Genomic DNA, 18789 nt, shown 5'->3' with positions numbered 1-18789 from the left:
AAGACTATAGGTCAGATAAACTGATCATGAGGACCTGGTGTAGTTCACTTTGTTTTATGTTATGCAATTACCTATAAAGTTATCCAGCCTCATCTTTTTTTTTTACGTGGGCAGGCACTGGGAATCGAACCCGGGTCCTCGGGCATGGCAGGCAGGCAAGCACTCTTACCTGCTGAGCCACCGTGGCCCACCTTCCAGGCTCATCTTTGTAAGCAAAATTAGAAAAGTAACCTGCGTAAAAACACCAGCAAATAAAGTTGCAGAGTTAGGTTTTTAACCCGGGATTGACTCCAAGTCTAGTTAAATAGCATTATCTCAATGGATTTCTCTTTGCAATTCCTACTAAACCACAGCATTATCTCAATGGATTTCTCTTTGCGATTTCTTTCCTAGGAACTTTAGGTAACAATCTCATATTAAACGGGTATATATGTTTATAATCAGGGACAGCAAATAAAAGAGAAAGAAGACATTACACCAAAAAAAAAAAAAAGTACTCACAGCTACTATAAAAGGGAAGAAAAAGCAGTTTGAATCTCCTAGTTCATGAACAACTGGTCTTAAATGGAGAGGTGGATAAGGGACTAAAAGAGCCTGAGATACATCAAGTTCTCTAATACACAGCAGGAAATCGATCATCCATTCCCCAGAAATAGCTAATCAAAATCTATGTCACACTTGTAAACAACACAGTTGCACGACTCTCTAAGGTTTAGGTTAATTTTAGACTATACATGTCTTAATATTTAAATATAACCACTAGGGGATGCTGTGGTCTTCCAAGTAACTCAGCCAAATACGAATCTAACTGTGTATCGGGCTGTCAGAAGTTACAGAGGCAAGATGGCTTCCAGAATCTCATCTATGACATTAGAGGACACCTGAAGGACACCTCTAATATTAAGGAACTTTGCTCCTGTGAATAGAATCATTGAATACTGGAAAACATTTTGTATAATTGGGCCATTTTATAAGTCCAGAGAGGAAGAAGTCACTTGGATGTTGTAGGCAAAGGCAAGACATGAGCCCAGACTGTCTGCCTTTAATGATTGTCTCACCCAGCCATGGGGCAATATGTGGATTAATATGTTCATTAATGGTAGCTATGTTCATTTTTCAGAAAGATACTTACAAACTGGAATGTGTTTAGAGGAGGGAGACCACCAAGATTGATAATAATTTGAAGCTTTGTCCTAAAATAAGTGGTTGAAAGAAGGGGAGAGATTTGGGCTGAGAAACGGCAAAGCATGGAACATGGTGGATATTTTCAATCAATGAAATCATGGGGTATTTTCAACCCTATGAAAGGAGAAACTTGGCCCTTTTTCACTGCTGTATTCCAGATTCTAAAACCTCGGAGGTGCTCAATTGTTATTCTTTTTCTGTCACATATGACAGAATGAACAAGTTCTATGTGGCCCCAAATGCTACATGTTAGACTAATGGAGTAGGAATTAAAGACAGACTGATTTTTATCTCAGTAGGGAAACATATACTACAACGGTTAAGATTTAGGAGCTCTTGATTCTTGGGTTTGAATCTGGGTCTGCCATTATCTAGCTATGTGTCCCTGGAGAAGTCACAAAATTTTTCAAAGTCTCAAATTCCTCATCTTTAATATGGGGTGATTAATAATTCCCTCATAGGGCAATTAGAGCAGTGTTGCTGCATAGTAAGTGACCAAGAAGTGTTAGCTATTATTATTATTATTTTAATCTTCTAACCCTTTGAGCTCTCTAAACATGCAATTCATTGTCTCCCGCACCTCAACGTTTCTGTGACGAAACTTGACTTCAGTAAACAATTCATTGTATTATTGAATTGTCAGAGATTTTGTGGAATAGATTCCTCCAAGATTAGACTAATTTCTCTCTGTTTTGTACTTTAAAAAAATTCCAGAATTATAGGTCACACCCTCAAATTATGAAAGAGTAATGGCTGAGAAAAAACTGGGAGATGTTTGTGGTCCTGGGAAAGAATAAGGGAGTAAACTCAGCTGGCAACTGCCTCAGCAATTACTGCCTTCATTAAGCCTAGCATTACTTTCTATATGGTGAGATGTAATGACCAGGGGCTCCATGGGTAAAGATAAGAGCTGTATAGAAATGCAGGTAAACTCCACTAGTCACAGGGTCAGTCGAATTCTGCCGTTTCCTTCACTGGTTTCAGAGTTTTTGAAATATGAAGTATCCAAAGGGAACAGTAAATCAAAAATATTTTTGCCCCCTCATAAGAAATAAACTATGTTTAAATTAAACATTGAAAAAATACATATCCTAAGTCTCTTAAGAAACAGGAACATGAGAAATACTGAACCTTTATTTCATTTTCTGATCCATTGTATCCCCTAGAAATCTTAGTTTATTCAAATTAAGTAGAAATAAAATGTATTTGCATGATAAAAGAGGCAACTTGCAAAGCTCTTAATTCTCAAAGATCTAGCACTGCCAACAATTTCCTCTTTTCTTTCATTGCTTAAATGATAGCTAAATTTTAAGGAAAAATACAGAATATGTAGGTAATAAAATAGATGTTCCCTGAAAGGGATAATATAGATATTTTGCTTTTAGTCAAATAAAAAACCACTGAAAAACAGACAACAATAAAAAAAAAAAAGACTGGTTAGAAAAAAGCCAGGGAAAATGCCAGGCTACTGGATGGCATGCTGTTTGAGGTCAATTGTCTTTTGATAGGAATAGTAACTCATCCTACTCATTGCATTTGAAATTACAAATAAGAAATATAGAATAAAATAAATACTATTTGGGTTGGATTAGTCCCTCTTAAAGGAAGAAAAAGGGAATAAAGGAATGTGAGGAAACTGGGAATGAGGAGTTGTTAGGGAATAAGTTATGCTAGAAATAGAAAAAAAAAAAGTAAACCCCAAGAAAAAGAAAACAAACAAACAAAAAATACAAAACTGTGGATGTTACAGGAGGAGAAAACGGAACGGGTCTTGTGGAGTATTAAAAATCCACAGAGACCAACACAGGAATAGAGAAAGAATAAGAAGCAGAGAGCAAGACAGTGAAAATTTAATGTCTTATAGTAAATGTGGTTCTGGAAGGTCACATTCAAAACAAGTAATATTTTTGACTATTAAATATCAGTTACTTTTAAAAGACCTTTTAATTACCGAAAAGACTCGTGCTTTTTTAAAAAACCTATTTTTGAAATAAAGTGTTTAATTTGGAGTCCTAGAGACCTGTAAAATATTTAAAAGAATGACTTAATAGACATTATCTTTCATACTTAAAGGTAAAATAAATAGGAGCTAACCAGTATTGATTACTTCTATGTGCCAGCTTTGAACTGGGCCTTCTACAGAAAGCAGGCTGAATTAGGATTTAATGTGATGCGTTAATTCTCCATTTTTGGAAATGATGAGGGAATGCATAGGGAAGGCTGCAATTAATTGTTCAGAATTTGAACAAGAAAATGAGACAGCATTTTAATTTTGCTTTAAGGCCTCCTCCGAGCACAAACAGGCTGCTGAAACCTCTTCATCTCTCCCAACATTATCACCGATAGCCTTCATTCTATCTGCCAGTTCACCTCACAGAGAGTGTTCAAGGGAAGCAATTCCAAATCTACATGTCTTAGTTTTCCAGGCTGCTATGGCAAACACCACGCAGTGGGTTGACTTAAACAATAGGAATTTATTGGCTCATAGTTTTGAAACAGGAGAAATCGACGCATTAACAAACTGATGCTTTCTCCCCAAAGACTGCGGTGTTCTGGTCCTGGCTGCCTGCGGTCTTTGGGTCCGTGGCTTTTCCTGTCACGTGGTGATGGACGTCACGATGTCCTCTCCTTTATTTTCCAGGGTCCGGCTGACTTCCAGCTTCAGCTCCTCACTGTGGCTTTCTCTTTATAAGTAAGAGGACTAAGACCCATCCTGATGCAGTTTGCCGCACCTTAACTAAAAATTACATCTTCAAAAGGTCCTATTTACAATGGGTTCACACCTGTAGAAATGGGTTCCAGATTAAGAACATGTTTTCTTTCCTGAGGCAAAGAACTCAATCTGTTAAACCATGTAAGGACTGGTCCATAGCCTTCTCCTATTGAACCAGCTGTTCGGAATTGTTTTACTCATTCATCCATTTATTTATTCAACAACCATTTATTGAGCATCTACTATATGCTAGGCACTGTTCTAACCTCTGGGGGATTCAGTAATAGCCATGTCAGAAGAGATGTTTCCCTTCTTGCCACTAGCACTCAAATGGAGAGAGGAAGACTAATTATCAAGAGGAAACAAACAAATGAGAACATTATGGCTGGAGCTTTGTAAGCAATGGGGAAGGTAACATAGCAACATGGGATGAGATGGAAGAGGCCACATTATGTGGAGTCTTGTAGATGATGGTAACAAGTTTAGATTTCATTCTAGATTAAATGGGAAATTATTAAAGGTTTTTTTCCCCCTACGTATTTAAACATCATCCTGGCTACTATATGAAGAATAGATAATAGAAGAGTCCAAAATGAAGACCAGTCAAAATGTTGTTGAGTTCATTTAATTTAATAGGTCACTGTGGCTTAGATTAGGGTAACGACTGTGAAGATGGAGAGGAGAGGATTGATCCAAGATATATTTTGGACATAAAACCTACAGGACTTGCTGATGATTTGGGTGCAGGGTGTGTAGTTAAGGAGAGAAAGGGAGGCATCAAGAATAATTGCTGGGTTTTGGGCTACTTCATATGGATGGAGATTGAGGAATAAGTTTTGAGTGGAAAGTGGGAAATGAAGAATAAAGTTTCATCTTTTAATTTATTAAATTTTGTTACCTGAAATGGAGAGCCATAATAAGAACTGACTATTTGTCTGGAATTCAAGCAAGAGAAATAAAACTAGATATATACATTTGGGAATTTTCATCATATAGATAAAACCATGGAAAAAAATGATAAATATGGAGAGTTTAGACAAAGAAGAGAGGCTAGGTTAGGTAGAGAAGGAAGAGACATTCTGCTGATGCAAGAAAAAAATTTTAGGACCAGGTCAACAAGGAAAAAATTTTTTTTAAATGTGAGGTCATGGATGGTAAAATATTAACTTCAAAAAAATCAGTGGTGGTCAGCTGGGTCACATGATATGAGAAGTTGAATAAAAATGGAATAGCCAAACATCTATCTCCCAGAAGTTTCAAAATGGAAAGCGTTGGTGAGGGTGAAAAGATCTATTTCAGTGAAATGATTATCAAAATGTAAAGTTAGCATGGAGTGAGCTGAAGCATAAATCTATGGACAAGATGGTTTCTATGGTGGATGTCAGTCAATTCTTTCCCTAGCCACTCCAGTAATATTACCCATTGAGCTCAGGTTCCAAATGGCCACAGAAGTAGGGACAAAAGTTATGTATTGCCTCAACAACATGGATACCACCAGAGCTTATCTGGCTACCATTATTGCTGAGTATTCATCCATTACAGCAGAAAACTGAAGCTGTGGCAACATTCCTGAGGGTGACCAGACAGCTACCTGGTGGCAGGTTTATTTCACTGGACAGTAATTTGTCCCCACTAGAGGAGATATGCATTCTTACTATGGATTTCCCATTCCTAATTCAGTACCTCTATAGGCACCAGTGTGAATGCCTTATTTAGTATCTTGATATTCCACATAACATTGCTACTGACCAATGAACTGATTCCACAGAAAACAAAGTGTGTTAATGGCCCATACCTTTCATATTCAGTGGTTTTGCCATGTTCTCTATCACCCAGAAATTCCCAGCCCTACAGAACGTGAGAACAGTCTACTGAAAATTTGGTTACAGCACCTTCTGGCAGACAAGTCCCTGCAGAGGTGTCCTAAAGGAAGCGGCATCTGCTTTGAACTAGCAGCCAATTTAAGATACTGTTTCTGTCACAGAATTCACAGGTCTGGGAACCAATGGAGAGTATACTCAATGTCCAACTTGAATTTTTGTTTCTAGTCCCAGCAAATTTAAGCCCTGATTCTTCAGAGGCCTTAACTCTCAGGGGAGACTGCTTCTGCCAAACAACATAATAGCTCCACGGAACTGAAAGGTGAAGCTGTCATCTGGTCATGCAGGGATCCTCATGCCACTGAAATGACAGGTAAAGAAAGGTGGCTGATCTCTATTATTAAGGGAGATAGGATGCTACTACACATTAAGACAGGGTTCAGTGTGGATTATAACGGGAACTCAGGGAATCTTTTGAGGTAACTTTCAGTACTTCCACATTCAGTAATAAAAGTTAAAGGAAAACTACAACTAAAATAACCACTAAGGAAGGGCTTATATTCTTCAGGAACAAAAGTTTGAACTACTCCAGCAGGTAAAAGATTTCAACCAGCTGAGGTGTTGATTAAGGTCAAGGGGAACATAGAATGAGTAGAAGAGAATTATAAATGTCAACCATAGATTCATAAGTTATTAATAACCAATTATAGATATGATGACTATCGCTGTTGCACATGATTTCTTCCTTACTTGTTATGTAATGATTGGGTGTGTTACTTGTCTCTTTTTTTTTTCTTCTCTCCCTTCCCTATAAAGAAGTATGATCATGGTCAATTTTGCAATTTAGTATTTAAATTACAAAATATCCAAGGTAAAAGCATTTCTGTTTATATGCAAAATATACTATGTTAGATAAAAGCATCATATTGTGATTGTTGTTGGATGAAGTTTAAATAAGGGTAGAAGGGAGGTAAATGAATACTGAGTAGTCAAAAGGGTGGATTGTGTTGATTAACTATTAATCATAAGCTCTATTCCACCTCTTCAGTGCTCTGCTCTGTATAGCAGAAGGAAGAGCACCATGAAAACTCAGCCAAGTGCTGTGGATCTGGGAGTGAAAGAAGCAGCAGTAGCAACAGGCTTTTTAAGATCTGTGTTCCTGCTCAGCTTCAGCAGTGCAGTTTCAGCAAGGACGGTAACACCTTCAATGGAAAGCTGGCAAGCTAGGCTTCCATCCAGGTTCAACAGCAGCTTTTAGTTACTGGGTAAAATCCTCTCTTTTATTTCTTCAGTCTTTCCAAAACCCATATCAATTCCCTGCATTAAGTCCCTCTTTACTTGAAATATTTAGAATGGTTCCTGATTTGGGGGCTTGACACTAACTGATGTAGATATGATCTATAGAATATGTGAGAAAAATATTTTCTAATGTTCTCTGATTTTTCCAGTGACTATTACCAATTCCAGACTGCAATATTGTTTGAGATTTTAAGCTGACCATTTTATCCAGAGAAACAGTATGGCATAGTAGAAAATATGTGCTTTGGATAAGATAGACCTGGATTCCAATAATAAGCCATGTGGTTATTAATTAAATTACCTTTAAAATTGGGATAATATCTAAGGTTGCTGAAAGTTTTGAAATATATATGAAAAAACACTGCAAATGATATTTGCTCACAAAATGGTAGTTGTATAGATTGAATTATGCTCCCCAATAAAAGACATGTTTTTATGCAATCTTATTAAGATATATTCATATAGCCTATAATCATCCAAAATGTACCATCAATGGTTCACAGTATAATCATATAGTTGTGCATTTACCACCACAATCAATTTGTAACATTTTCATTACACCAAAAAAATACATTTAAGAATAAAAATGAAAATGAAAAAGAACACCCCAAACATCCCATATCCCTTACCCCCTATTATTTATTTATTCATCTGTCCATACACTGGTTAAAGGGAGTGTCAGCCACAAAGTTTTCACAATCACATGGTCACACTATAAAAGCTATATAGTTACACAATCATCTTCAAGAATCAAGGCTACTGGAATACAGTACAACAGCTTCAGGTATTTCCTTCTAACTATGCTGCAGAATTGAATCTGTAATTTTATGTCTTTCATAAGAGATAAGTAATTTTCAGTGATTATTCCTTCCATTATTCTTTCTGCTCCTTTTTCCTTCTTTTCTCATTCTGGGATGCCCATAACATGTATATTCGTGTGCTTCACACTGTCAATCAATTCCCTAAGACCCTGCTCACATGTTTCCATTCTTTTCCTATTTGTTTCTTGTATATAGGATTTTAAACATCCTGTCCTCTAGTTCACTAATCCTTTCTTCAGCTTCTTCAAGTCTACTGTTGTCAATCTCCATTTTGTTTTTCATCTCTTTTATTGTGCCTTTCATTCCCATAAGTATTTCCATTTGTTTTTTCAAACTTTCAAGTTCTTCTTTATGTTAGGCCAATATCTTCTTTATATCTTTCATCTCTTTTGCCATATCTTTCCTCAACTCATTGATTTGATTTTTAATGTGATTTGCATATCTGTTCGAACATCCTTAGTTGCTTCAACTCCTCTATCTTATTTAAAATGTTGGTTTGTCCCTTTGACTAGATCATATCTTCATTATTCCTAGTATGACTTGAAATTTCTGGCTGGTGTCTAGGCATCTGATTTCCTTGATTAGTTTATTCTGGAGGTCATTTTCAATCTTTAACTAGAGTTTTCTTTTTAGTTGTCTTTGTTCTCTATTGGTTCTTTGAGGTTCAGTTCAGCTCATTCTAGACATCTAGCATAGATGTTAAGCTAGAATGTTCAGAATTTTTCAGCTCTTGTTTTTATGTTTCTTGCTCTGCCTATAAGGAACATTTCTCCTTTTTGAGGAGGGTCTCCCCAGAGATGACAAACTCCAATCAGATTTTCTGCAACCAGACAGGCCCAGGTCCTAGGAGGAGATTATAATCACTATCAAGTTTCCCTGAGTGTGAGACCCAGCAATTTGTCAGAGATTCTTGTGAAGCCTCTAGACTCTATGCTTTTCCTATTCTTCCCAGCAGGTGGTGCTGGTCAGCCCACAGACCCCCACTGGCATAAAGCAGTGCAGTGCCTTTAATCTAAGCACACCCTGTAGCTGCCAGGGGCATGGCGGAGACAGAGACTGAAGTAGAAGGCAGATTCGGGGCTTAGCGCCTGGGGTCTGAATTATCTGATTAAGGGCTGTCACTTGAACTAGGACTTCATCTTCACAGGGAAGATAAGCTTTTTTAGGAAATTATCTCTTTCACTTGACTTGTTACCTTGTCTCTCAGACCTACCTTAACTCTGCCCTTTCCTGGATCAGGGCTAACTATTGAAAATGCCTAAGGATTTCTCAAATGAGTTACTTAGAATCCTTTCAGTAAAAGAAAATGATGAAGAAAAAGAAAGAAAGAAACAAGAAATCCCTTTTCAGAGCCAGTTCCCAGCCCCCAGGGTTCACCTGCCAAGAGCCAGGGTTGCCATCTACTCTATGTGCCCCTTTTTCTTGGAGCACAGCTGAAAGATATGTTCTTAATCTTAATTCACATTCTCGTGGGTATGAATCCATTGAAAATAGTACATTTTGAAGATATTACTTTTAGTTAAATTGTATCCAACCGAATCAGTGTAGACCTTAATCCATTTTCCTGGAGACCTCTTAAAAGACAAAATGAGAAGCCAGAGTTAAAGAAGGTACTGAGGGGTTTGAGAAGTGAGTAGAAACTGGACAAGTAGACAAGGAGTAAGGGATCACCATGTAATGGGTGGCAGAGATGTAAGCCAACGAACCCCAAGGATTGCACCAAACCAAAACTAGAAAGCTTTGAGGAAAAAACATGGTCTTGCTGATGCATTATTTTAAACTTCTAGCCTCCCAAAATTCCATAGTTTAAGCTAACCCAGTATGTGATATTTGACATAGCAGACATGACAAACTAAGACAGTAATCAAATGGCTTAAGAGAAAAAAAAAATAGGCGAGGCAAGGCTAATTGACTACTATGAGGATCTGGATGTTCCTGTGTCTTCTCTTTTATCCTCCTGCTCTAACACTTTTCTCTCTATCTCTATCTTGTGGCACTCCATTTTTCCTTCCTCTCCTCCCTACTGGTCCTTCTTCCCTCTGTTGTGTTTTCTTCCCTGAAACACAAAGTTCAGCATCTCACACCTATGGTTAAGATCAGTGCCAATATAACCCTATCGTCCCAACATCTGCATCAATGACTAGTTTACCAGTTATAATAAGCATTATCCACTGAGCATTCTCTTGCTGTGTAAAGAGTATAATTTTCAAAATCTGTAGAACTGTAAAACTGATACCATGTGTTCTAGTTTGCTAGCTGCTGGAATGCAACACACCAGAGATGGATTGGCTTTTAATACAAGAGGATTTATTTTGTTAGTTCTTCAGAGGAAAGGCAGTTAACTTGCATCTGAGGTTCTTGTGTGGGAAGGCACAGGGTAATCTCTGCTGGCCTTCTTTCCGAGCCTCTGGGTTCCAACAACTTTCCCTGGGGTGATTCCTTTCTGCATCTCCAAAGGGCTGGGCTGAGCTGCGAGCACTGAGACAAGGTATGCCAAGCTGCTTGGGCTGTGCTACGTTGAGCTCTCTCATTTAAGCACCAGCCAATTAAGTCAAACATCATTCATTGCAGCAGGCACACCTCCTAGCTGACTGCAGATGTAAATCAGCAACAGATGAAGTTCACGTACCATTGGCTCATGTCCACAGCAATAGAACTAGGTGCCTTCACCTGGCCAAGTTGACAACTGAATCTACCACACCATTTAATCAAGTTGGGATTATATTAAAAAACAAATCAGGAAACAGACACAAAAGACCATGTATGGTATGACTACATTTGTATGAAATATTTAGAATAGATAAATCCATAAAGGAAGAAAGCAAATTGGTGGGTGCCAGGGGGAAGGGCAGGGATTAGGAACTACCGTTCAATGGGTACTGGACGCCCTTTAAGTGACAAAATGAAAATACAGAGTCAGAGAAGGCTATAGAGAGATGCCAGAAATCCATGGAAACTGGAGGAGCAAACACAAGAAGTAAGAGATCAACTTGTGGTGATGAAATGCTTTGGAATTAGAAGTGGTGGTTGCACAATGCTGTGAATAGAGTAAATGCCACTGAATTGTACACTTTAAAATGTTATGTTATGTGAATTTCACCTCAATTTAAAAAAATAAAGAAAAATCAAGGAGACTCTGAAGGGAGATACTAAGCAAGATAGTGTTCAAGAGTGAAGTTGAAGGGTGTCTCCCTGGAGATGAAACTATTTTATTAATGGGCAAAGAACACTCTCCTTCGCTGCTGTGATGAATCAGGAGCCTCTGAAGAAAAAGCAAAGGGATAAGAAGTAAAGAAAGTGGTGGTTCTCTCAGTGGGGACAAAGAGGTAATGCTAAGTATGAGGAAGGAAAAAGCAGAAGATGTTGCATTTCTCTCATCTGGTCAGTCTCTACCGCTAAGTCCCATGGCTAATGGGAAGCCTCTTGTGGAGCCAAAGGAATAGAATGCCAGACACTCAGCCCCTTTCAAGGCTCCTCAATGGGGCTAGTGTTTACCTGTATAAAAAAATCATTCAAAATGTCCTCAGCATGGAGGATCCCTGGATGAGCTGCTGCTTCTGTTTGAGAGATAAATTTCTGAACACACTAGGAAAGGAGAAAGGGTATGTGCCCATAGAGAAAGAAAGCGCAATCATCAAAAGAGGCTAGAACGTCTCTCTTAGTTTACTAAAGCTGCCAGAAATGCAATATACCAGAAATAGAACAACTTTCAAAAGGGGATTTATTAAGTTACAAGTTCATAGTTCTAAGGTCATAAAAATGTCCAAACTAAAGCATCCAGGCCAAGATACCTTGACTCAAGAAAGGCTGGTATCTGTCACATGGGAAGGCACATGGCTGGCATCTATGGTCCTTGTTCCTGGTTCCCTTGCTTCCAGATTCTGATGCCAGTAATTTATACTCCAAGCTCCCCTGGGACACAACCCTGGGTTCTGACTTGCTCAGTATCTCATGGGAAGGCACACGGCAATACCCGCTAGGCTCTGCATCTCCAAACATCTTCTTTCTGCTGGCACGCCAAGCATCTCCAAATATCTGCATCTCCGTTGGCTCGCTAGCAACTGTTCTCCAAGCATTTACATCTGAACTTTCTCCAAAATGTTCCTCTTTAAAAGAACTACTCCATCTAATCAGAAGGTCCCACCCACAACTGGGAGTGTCACATCTCCATGGAAAGTCCTAAAGAATAGGTCCGGTTCCACAGGATTGGATCAGGATTAAAACATGGTTTTTCTTGGAACTATGTCTATTGTCCCTCCTTCCAATGCAAATGGCAATGAGAACAGGGCTTCATAGAGGATTCAGAGTAGAGAGAAAAATGGGGCATGGGGAAATGTACAGAAGCATTAGGGCAAGTTATCTGTAAGGAAAAGATTATCCTCATTCCCCAAAACCTCATTCTTGTACTAGTTATTTCATTCCTTTTGCACCCTTGCTCCCAATAGTTTTACTAATCCTGTCTCCAGTGTAACTTAAGCTTTATTTCCCTCATTTCTACCTTCCCCTGGTCCTGCTTTACTTTGACATATTTAGCTAGAGTTCTTTTGCAAGACAATAAAGGATATCATCTCTATAAATTTTACCTCAGAGAAGGAAAATGGGTATTTTGCCTGGTGGATTAGGAAGAAGGAGGCTTGTTGAGGACTTTGGAGAGTTAGACATAATTTTCCTATCAGACATTCAGAGTCTAAGGCTAGAAATTATTTACCTGATATAAAGTACTTTCAATCAACCACAGATGAGAGTCTTGTATCAATTATGCTAATCTGAAGGACAGGAGGGATCATTTGTCCTATTCTGTGGAATCTGGGTGAAGTTCTCCCTTTGAATGTCACCTGGCAAGGCAGATAGAAGATGGAAGAGAGCCCAAGGCCTCCTAACACTCAGACAGCACCTGTTTTCTCAAGGTACCATTAAGTGGAGGTCACTCTCAGATGGTAGGCAAGGAACTAAGGAAAAATTTAACACTGTCCTAGAATTCTTTTAAAGTGAGATCTGAGCTCTGATCACAGGAGAGGAACTTGTGAACTTACCTGAAGAGTAAGAAAGAGAAAACGGAAGTAGGTCACCAACTCTGTTCTCTCCACTTTGACCCATGTGATTCTGACAGTCCTGAATTGCCTGATATGAAGTTCCTCTTGGAACTCAGGGGGCCCAGGTAGGAGGACTTGGTACTCTCTGTTGCCCACCATGGAGGTGACCCCAGCTATTGAGGTTGCCATGTAATTTTCCACCTATCTTTTCAGCTTTAAGGGAATTCCAGGAGGTGTTTTATTTTTTTCATTCTTGAAAAAGGAAAAGATATGGTGGGGCATCAGTTAGAAATACCTGTTTCTGCTGTCCCAATTTCTGATTTCTTCCCTTTGACAGTCACCAAACCCTCCTATGTCTAATCTCCTTAAAAACTTTTCGTGTACTTTAGGATCTCACAGCTTTATTAAGCAATTCATGAATTGAACAGCATCCCATTCAGAAAGTAGAAAGAAGCACCACCAAGGGAGTGGAAAGAGGAAGCTCATATATAGCAAATACAGAAGCAAGGGAGAAAATGTTCTGATAGGCTGATATTAAGCTTTCATTTTACACAGGGGTTCTTATAAAGTGGGGTGCAAGTATACATTGATTAGTATGGTATGCTTGTCCATTTTGATAAGCTACCTCTACCGCACCAAAACTGGTTTATGAGCCACTATCACTTATCTGCAGTTCTGTAAGGTGTATTCCATTTCCTTGGAAAGCCTCTGCAGGTCAATTGTTTTTGTCTTCTAGAATAGCCTGGCTCAGAAAGGGGTCCATCCTAACAATACCCAATGCAGGTGCTTCTTTATTTTGCGTAACAAAAGCAAAGAGTGCAGAGAGGTATGTACTTCAAGTTTTCCCTGGTGATGCCTCTGTATTACTGACAGTTAAGCATTCACCAAGACAATTGTTTGCAGTTAGCTTTGGGTAGGAAGGTTTCCTCGGATCAGTTGTTCTTCCTAACATGGAAGAGGTCACTTTAATTAGGTGTGAAAGAAGGAGAACCTAGGTGTTCTAGTTTGCTAGCTGCTGGAATGCAATATACCAGAAACGGAATGGCTTTTAACAAGGGGAATTTAATGAGTTGCTAGTTTACAGTTCTAAGGCTGAGAAAATGTTCCAATTGAAACAAGTCTATAGAAATGTCCAATCAAAGGCATCCAGGGAAAGATACCTTGGTTCAAGAAGGCTGATGAAGTTCAGGGTTTCTCTTTCAGCTGGAAGGGCACATGGTGAACACAGCATCATCTGCTAGCTTTCTCTCCTGGCTTCCAGTTTCATGAAACTCCCCGGGAGGTGTTTTCCTTCTTCATCTCCAAAGGTCACTGGTTTGTGGACTCTCTGTTTCGTGGTGCTGCAGCATTCTCTGCTATCTCTGAATCTCTCATTCTCCAAAACGTTTCCTCTTTTATAGGACTTCAGAAACTAATCAAGACCCACTCAAATGGGTGGAGACATGTCATACCCTAATCCAGTTTAACAACTATTCTTAACTGAATCACATCAACCAGGGAGATGATCTCATTACAGTTTCAAACATACAGTATTGAATAGAGACTATTCTACCTTTAAGAAATGGGATTTATATTAAAACATGGCTTTTCTTAGGGGGCATACTTCCTTTCAAACCAGCACACTAGGTATCAGGACAAGACTGACCAGAAGTTTAAGTAAGGGGACACAGCAAAAAAAAATTCCAGTGTTAGAGTAGGATTTCCCAGAGCTCAGACCATGCCTTCTCAAAGGCTGACTATTTTTAGTGCTTCCCACCCAACTGAGCTCTCCAATTCTCTCTGCCAAGTCCCAAATTAATCTAGGCATTCACCTAATCCAGTTTCTAAATTTTACTTTTACCTATGTATCCAGCTGTTATCGCAACATTTCTGGCTGGATGAATCTGCCGTCCCAGGCAGGCCGGGTTTAACACATACGCATCTGACTCTCCAGTTGAACTCAATTTAAATGGGCATATTTTCTTTGCTGCAAAAAAAGAAAGGGGGTGGTGGTGGTGTGTGTGTGCATATTTTTTATTGATGTTTGTGAGGCCATAAACCAAAGAAGCCATCAGTTACTAGATAAGGATAGGTGCATCTTAGAGCACATGCATATCTATCCGTACTAGAACCATTCCTGATACACACCAGTAACTTCAAAGAGACACATTTACTATTTTGCAAGTCCTGGCTTGGCTCTGCGCCCTCCTTGTTCCTGTTCCATATTACCCTGCTGGACAGCGTGAGTGCTACTCTGATCGCCCTGAGGCTGCCCAGGACCAGTTTCCTGGTCTGTAAGTTTTCTAATAAACTGGTACTATTTTGCTATATGGAGTGGCTTGTTTGGTTTTTCAGTCTTAAGTGCCCATCGAACTTTGACGGAACCTATTCTGTAGGTTCACTGTAAGACAATGAGTTAGGAAAACTGGGCTAGCGTTCCTTCTAATGTTAGAGCACTGCATTTGTTTATCAAAGCCGCGAGGAAAGAATGGTCGATAATCCAAGGTTTTCATTTCACCAAAGAACTCTACATTCGGTTTTGCTCTATCTGTCAGTACACAGTCAATGGAAAACATACTTGATTAGAACAAAAGAGAGGTAATTAGGTGACCTCTTTTCATAGTAGGCCAGAGCGGCAGGGCAGCAGCAGCCGCGCGCGCAGGTTGGGGCCGAGCGCTCCGCCCCGCCCGAGGGCAGGGGCCGGGGATGCGCGCGCGGGCGTGTGCGGCTGGGGCGAGCCGACTGGCCGGCGCGGGCTCGTCGCACCTCCGCTGCGCTTCGGCAGGCACCGCCGCCTCGGCTGCTCCTATGACTGCTGACCACAGCAGCTGGGCTGCGGCTTCTTTCTCCTCATCCGGCCGGGGGGAGCCTCTCCCATTCCTCCCGCCCTCCCCACCCCAGCCCCCCTCCCGTGTCGCTGCCCCGCACCCCACCCACTGCTCTGTCCCAGCTCCAGGGGCGGTGAAGTGGAAGAAGTTGAGAGCCCGAGGAGGCGGGCGGAGGGGGAGGGGGAGGGGAGAGGGAGGGGAAGGAGAAGGGAGGGGAAGGGGAGGGGGGTACGGGAAGGAAGGGGGAGGGGGAGGGCCACCGAAGATGGGGAAACTACCTCGTGCTGCCTGTCGTCCAGCCCGTACGGACTCGGGAGGAATGCCCACTCTTGGCTGGAGTCCTACAAGCCCACACTGATCTGAGTCACGGGGACACAAGCTGCAACCTGCGGCATTCAGCGACCGGAAGAACATCGTCAATTTGAACGTGGAATTTAATCCTTCAGACCATTCTCAGGCCAGCATCTTATTCCTCAGTAAATCTCAGACAGACGTGAGTGAAAAGATAAAAATCTCTTCCTTAACCGTCATCCTCCAGGACAAACAGCAAGGACACACAGCTTCTACTCCAGTATTTTGCTAGATGATAGAACAGTCAACCAAACCTCAAGTATACAAATAAATGTGCAGCTCTCATAATGTTTTATCATATCAAAAACAGGGGCCCAGATAAAAATCCAAAGTACCTGTAGATTAAAAACACAACCCAGAGCAGAAATAGATTTACCGGTTTGTTCTGATGCTATTCAGTGCTGCTCAGCTGATAGTTGGATGTGACACCCGAGTTTACTTTGAAAGACTTTGAACATATGCAGAGATAGATATCTGCCCAAAAGACTGGAAGCAAATTGTACCAGGGTCGATTCTGCAGGGCTTCACAGTGTGGAACGACCAGGAGGTCTGGAATGTGGATTACTGCTAGATCCTAAAAGATCAGGGTGGAAGACATGTGCGAGTTAGAGCCACAGTTTCTTTAATTGCTCCAATTCAACATCAGTGTTCTTTCTAGTGTTTATACCAAGTATTATTTTGATCTTCGATCTCAGACAAAAGCAAACGACCTGAGCTTTCCCATGGAGCCACTTAGCAGGGACAAAGTTCACAAACTTGAGGACATCTCCTGCTTTTGCAAGGACAAGTACAAAGATTTGAGAAGGATCCTGGAAGAAGTGGTGAGAGAATGCTGACAACCAGGTCTCTGACCACCATCTCCTAACAGCAATGTTCTCCCTTTGAAGGACCATCTCCATTTCTCCATTCTCTCTTTTGGCTTGAGAAAAGTCAAAACTTAAGGGTGTGTGTGCATGTTTTTTCCTTTTTGTTTCTGCTCTGCTTTTGTTTTTTTCTTTTTTTCCTTTCCTTTTCTGTTTTTAATCCATAGCTCCATCAGGCTGCCTTGACGATTGCCTGCACACAGCAAGGCTTCGAGGGAGGTGAAATGGAAATCTCATTTCATGCTTTTCCCCATTGTCATTAACAACAGTTCCTTGGTGGAGGAACATTGACTGTACTCCTGAAGGAGGAAATAAAGAGAAAGAAAAGTATTGCAGAGGCAGGGGGAAATGTTTAAATGGATTTGCCATTTTTAAGTCACACCATCTTGACAGTAAATCGGCACAACATGAAAACAAAGCAATAGGTAAACCAAGCTGGATGAGCATTAAAGAAATTGAATGGCCATTTTAAACCTAGCCTATTTGGATCAGTAAGACCAATGTTCCAAATGAGCCTTTGCCTTCTTTCTTGCTGCTTTTGAGGAGAGTTGGGGGATTTTTGTTTGGTTTCATTCTGATGGGTTTTTTTTTTCATTTTTGAACAATTTTATTCTCATATCGTACAATCCAATCTAAGTAAATAGACATGCCTTCCCCACCATGATCTATATGAAGACATTTTGTTTTCTTCTGCCTAAAATCCATACGCCTCCCCCATTCCCCCTACTGGCTGACATTTAGGTTTGGCATAATGCCTTGATTACAGTGGAAGCATATTACCATGTTACTGTTGACTATAGACTCTAGCTTGTATTGATTGTACCTTTTCTCGTATACTATCCATTTCCAATCCTTTGCAATGTTGACATTCATTTGTTCTCCTTCATGCAAAAATGTTTTTATATTTGTACATTAATCACCATCATTATCCACTCTAGGCATTCCTACATTATACTGTTTCAATCTTTATTCTCTCTTTCCTTCTGGTTTCATACATGCCTCCAGCCTTTCTCCTTCAACCATACCCATATTCAGCTTTGTTCAGTGTAGTTATATACTGTTCTACCATCAGGTGGTATTGTGCTATCCATTTCTGAATTTTTACAATCAGTCCTTATGCCAGTTTGAATCTGTGGTAAATCCCAGAGAAGCCAAGTTCTTTAATCCTCATTCAGTATTGCTGGGTGGGAGCTTTTGATTGTTCCCATGGAGATGTCACCCACCCAATTGTGGGTGGTAACTTTTGATTAGATGAGTTCCATGGAGATGTGTCTCCCACCCATTCAAGGTTGTGGGGTTGCTTACTGGGGCCCTTTAAGAGGGAACCATTTTGGAAAGAGCCACAAGAGCCCATGCAGCCAAAGATCTTTGCAGATAAAGAAGGAAAAATGCCCCCCCAGGTGAGGGGAGCTTCATGAAACAAGAAGCCTGGAGAGAAAGCTAGCAGACTTTGCCGTATGCCCTTCCAGCTGAGAGAGAAACCACAAACTTCATTGGCCTTTCTTGAGTGAAGGTAACCTCTTATTAGTGCCCTAATCTGGACAATTTCTTAGCTTCGGCTTAATTTGGACATTTTTATAGCCTTAGAAATGTAAACTTCAACTTAATAAACTCCCCTTTTTAAAAGCCATTTCATTGCTGGTATATTGCATTCCGTCAACTTGCAAACAAGAACAGTCCTGTGCACAATCTGCATTCCTTCAGCACGAGTACCCAATCTCAGTCCTCTTTCTATCTCCTGATAACCTGTGTTCTTAACTTTAACTCTCAAGTTTCACTCATTAATATTTGTTCATATTAGTGAGACATATTTTGTCCTTTTGTTTCTGCCTAATTTCACCAAGCATGATGTCCTCAAGGTTCATCCATCTTGTTACATACTTCATGAGTTTATTCT

General features: G+C 40.2%; 1 pseudogene; it reads left to right on the top strand.

The window, feature by feature from the left end:
- The first annotated feature begins 15556 nt into the window (after nucleotides 1-15556).
- On the top strand, nucleotides 15557-16865 carry LOC143664304 (cyclin-Y pseudogene; annotated as a pseudogene).
- Nucleotides 16866-18789: the final 1924 nt, after the last annotated feature.

The sequence above is a fragment of the Tamandua tetradactyla genome, chromosome 20 (assembly GCF_023851605.1).
Source record: "Tamandua tetradactyla isolate mTamTet1 chromosome 20, mTamTet1.pri, whole genome shotgun sequence".
NCBI classification, from domain to species: Eukaryota; Metazoa; Chordata; class Mammalia; order Pilosa; family Myrmecophagidae; genus Tamandua; species Tamandua tetradactyla.
The sequence above is the reverse complement of the archived record's forward strand: the minus strand, read 5'-3'. Positions and strand labels throughout refer to the sequence as shown.